This window comes from Colobus angolensis, unplaced genomic scaffold, assembly GCF_000951035.1.
Source record: "Colobus angolensis palliatus isolate OR3802 unplaced genomic scaffold, Cang.pa_1.0 Scaffold437, whole genome shotgun sequence".
Classification (NCBI taxonomy): domain Eukaryota; kingdom Metazoa; phylum Chordata; class Mammalia; order Primates; family Cercopithecidae; genus Colobus; species Colobus angolensis.
In genome coordinates, this window is record NW_012117788.1 from 21,481 (window position 1) to 25,917 (window position 4,437).

The window sequence follows — 4,437 nt, forward strand, 5'->3', positions numbered from 1 at the left end:
GCCTCCCCGCCCGCCCCAGGCCTGGCAAACCCGTCTCCTCCCGGGCCGGTGCCGGGGGCTGACGGCGGAGGGAACGGTGGGGAGGGGAGGGCCGCTCACCGCGGGGCCCGAGCTCCGCTGCTTCTCTGAGGCAAGAGGAGAGGAGACCTAGAGGACTGGGTGAGGGGGGATAGGGAGAGAAAAGAGCAGTCACCCCCACCAGGCGCCTTCTGTCACCGAAGACGGGGGTGCGGAGTGGCCGAGATAGGAGTCCGCGTCCGCCCGGGCAACTCTCTGCGCTAAATGGCGCCGGGAGTCTGAAGCCTCCACACAGCCCGCTCGGATCCCGCCCCCCGCCGCCCGGGGCAGCCCCACCCCCCACCTCGCTCCGGGGTTTTGCGCAGGCGTTCCAGCCCCGAGGCACCTTGGGACTTATAGTTTACGGGTTGGAGGAGATGAACGGGACCTAGGAGAAAAGTGCCTACGACTTCCGTGATGCCTCGCGGTTGCTGTAGCCTGATGCCTCGTGGGCGTTGTAGTTTTCTTTAGAAACCGTCCCTTCTGAAAGGCTGATGGGAGCGTCATCGCGGGTCGCTCAACCCCATCCTGGAGTCCGCGCGAGCTTAGGAAAATCATTATTTAGGGATTAATTGTGGAAGAAGGGAAGGAAGGGGAAAAAAAAGAAGAGGAAGGTGGGGGGGAGATGGAAAGACTCCCATCATGCTCTGCTAAGCGAGAGAGCTCTTAGGGTTGCCATGCAATGAAAAATGATCTGTTGTTCATCTTTAATGGAGAGAGCCGCAGTAGTGTTGAGTGACTGCAGGGCTGTGGGGGTGGAGGGGAAGGGTAAAGCAGGATAACCGGAGCCTGAGTTCTGAGTTGGAGGAGGGGAAAAGAAACTTTGTGAAGATGGTGCATGAAATTAATATTGATTAAATGGATTGGAGGAGGAGACAGGGAGGATTATCTTCCATCCTCCTCCCCTCAACAATTAAGGCCACATTCTCAGCTCCTGCCCGACACGGACATTCTGGCTCTCAAAAAAGGGCTGCCTTATTGAAATGGGGGATCCTAGTGAACTCTATCTTTGCTTTGCCTGAAAGATAATAAAAGGGGGGGGGGTTGGGGGAGCGGTGGATTCAAGAAAAGATAAGGTCTACGGATCTATAGGTCTTTGACCACACTTGGGGGGCTGGGCTGACTTCTGCCTTTGTAGTTGGTTGAAACTTATTTTCCACCTTTCTTCTGCTGGGTGGCTTCGTGAAACAACACCCCCTCTTTCTCTAGAGCTCCTCAATGTCCACATGCAATGCCTACCAGGGCTCTGGGCCCGGGAAATGTGGATCCCTGCGGCTCGCCGCCATGGAATGTTTTTCTTGAAAGCATCCTTGTCTCCCTGGACCCCTGTGCTCCTCGCAACTACTCAAGATGTGGAGGGCATGAGCACCAGGGGGCACCAGACGGAGTAGGAAGCCGGACTCGGGAGCAGATGGCAGTTTAAAAGCCTCGGTCCAACCGGTGGAGAGCGGGAAGCGCTGAAAACGTACGCAACCGCATCAGAGCGTCCGGACGCGGCCGCCTCTCTTCGGCGCCCGCTGCGGAACCAGCTCGAAAGCGCGCGTCCCGGCCGAGGACCACGCTGCTAACGAGCAGCTAGCGAGGAACTTGGCAGGAGGTTCCTTAGCACAGTTATCGGATGAGCTCCACCTGCAGAATTCTTGCCGTGCAGTTCATGTTAATTCATCTGATACGTAAAATGCTTAATGCTATTTTCTTTCTTTCTTTTTTTTTTTGTTTATCGCAAGCTACGCTTTCAAGTTTACAAAAATGTTTTAAGCCAATGATTGTGAGGTTTCATGAAGCTGACAAGTTATGAACATTTTAAAATGCCAATTCAGTAGGAACAACTAGAGTACTAAAATATTAGTGTTCCATTGCTTTAGAAAATGTATCTTTCATTCGTTTGCTGTTGGTAATGGTAAATAATCTCATTATGGTAAATGGAATTAAGAGTGTATTTCTAACCGTAAACCTACTGGAAGCAAGGGAAGAAATGGCCGTAAAATACATTTTTATTATACTTCTTGAGTCAAATAAAACTTGCCCAATTGTTGCTTCAGGAGGAAAAATAGTCTGATTTTAAACATAAGGCAGCTAATTACAAATTGGCAAGTTAAAAGAAGATCAGTAAATCATAATGTTCCCTTTTGGCACCATAAAAAAATTAGGATTTTTTTGTGTGAGTGGTTATTAAAGGATTTTATTATTGCCTGTTCCTGTTTACTGAGCCCTGAAACTTTGGCCACACTGCATTGGACACAAGTCCCTTGATAATCACCATGCCCTATCAACATGTCTTTTCAACCAGGAACAACTAAATTCATTGTAAGTAATTTAATTAACTGTTGACTTGAAACCACACTTGCCTAGGAGACAGCTTTTCCCACTTGTGTAATGTTAGCTTTACAATGAAAACAGATACAATTTTAAGTTGAATATAATCTTATTATGTACAATGATTAGATTTAAAAGTTATGTTGTTTAGTGTGCGTATTTTACTAACACTTTTTTATTCTTTTTTTTTTTTTTTCTGAGAGAGTCTCATTCTGTTACCCAGGCTGGAGTCCAGTGGCTTGATCCCAGCTCACTCAGTTCTTTTTAATGCTTACCAACCTATCTCCAAGTAAATGATATTTTCTGTTACTCATTACTGTAATTCCTAATAGTACTTTTCCTTTCTCTGTCGTTTCAATTATCGAGTAAACATCAAGTGACTGTAAACAGAGATAACAAAGAAACCAGGATACAATGAATGCACTAAGCTCAGAGGTTTGACTTCCTGACATTTGGTTCCACAAGAATACAAGTATGTTATTCTCTCTCACCATTTCTCTATTCTCTCTAGTTCTTGTTCACGTTCTCACATTGATTGATTCATGTTTCTTTCTATTCCCATCCATTCACATTTTTCGTTTACATGGTTTCTGCCATTGGTAACTAGCTAGCAATGAAAGAGACACCTTTGATTTAGACAGTGACTGAAATATCCTGAACACACAAAATCTACCTTACTTTGAATGTGGCATAATATTAATACATAAAGTTGCTTCTTGAAGTGTAGGGGAAAAATGGTCCCATCTTAAGAGCATTTCTCTTTTTTTCTTTGTCTCCTTCCCCTCATTTTCCCATGCTCCTTTGTCTTGCCTGTGGGTAATTTTTATTTTACCTCTTTGTCATCTGGAACCCTGTCATCTGGAAGTAGGCAGTGAAAATCAGGCAGCTAAACGATGAAGAATAGTTTTTAAGAACTTTATATTATAAATGAAATAAAGGGGATGGGATTTTAATCCCAGCACTTTGGGAGACCTCAGTGGGAGGATCACTTGAGGTCAGGAGTTCGAGACCAGCCTGGCCAACATGGTGAAACCCCATCTTTACTAAAAATACAAAAATTAGCCAAGTATGGTGGTGGCACCTATAGTCCCAGCTACCCGGGAGGTTGAGGCATGAGAATCACTTGAACCCAGGAGGCGGAAGTTGCAGTGAGCCGAGATTTTGCACCGCTGCACTCCAGCCTGGGCAACAAAGCGAGACTCTGTCTCAAAAAAAAATAAAATAAAGCAGTAAATGCAAATAACAAAAATAAACATAAAAAAATGCTGAAACTCAGTAACTAGCAAAATGCAGATTAAAATATAATATTTTCTCTCATGAAATTGAAAGATTATCTTTTTGAGACAGAGTCTCACTCTGTTGTCCAGGCTGGAGTGCAGTGGTGCAATCACAGCTCACTGTAGCCTCATACTTCTGGGCTCAAGCCTGCCAAGTAGCTGGGACCACAAGTGTGCACCACCATGTCCAGCTAATTTTTAAGTGTTTTGTAGAGATGAAGTCTCACTATGTTACCTTGGCTGGTCTGAACTCTCTGGACTTAAGCAGTTCTCCTATTTCAGCCTCCCAAAGTGCTAGGATTGCAGGCATGAACCACCACACCTGGTGTAAATTGAGCACAAAAAAAGAATTTTTTTTTTCTTTTAGTGTCCCCATCATGGCAATTTGCAAAATTTTTAAGGATTGGTAATATCAAGTGTTGGCAAGGATGTGGGGAAACGTGCTGTTAATGATATGGTAACTTAGTACAACCTTTTTTGAGGGCAGTTTGTCAGCAATTATTAAAATGTACAATGTGCATCACCTTTTTCTTTCTTTTTGGTACCTATCTTGGAAAAACACTTGCATGTATTTCCTAAGAAATATCTATAAGAGGCTGGGTGCAGTGGCTCACGCCTGGAATCCCAACACTTTGGAAGGCCGAGGCAGGTAGATCACAAGGTCAGGAGTCCGAGATCAGTCTGGCCAACATGGTGAAACCCCGTCTCTACTAAAAATACAAAAAATTAGCCAGGTGGGGTGGTGTGTGCCTGTAATCCCAGCTACTCGGGAGGCTAAGGCAGGAGA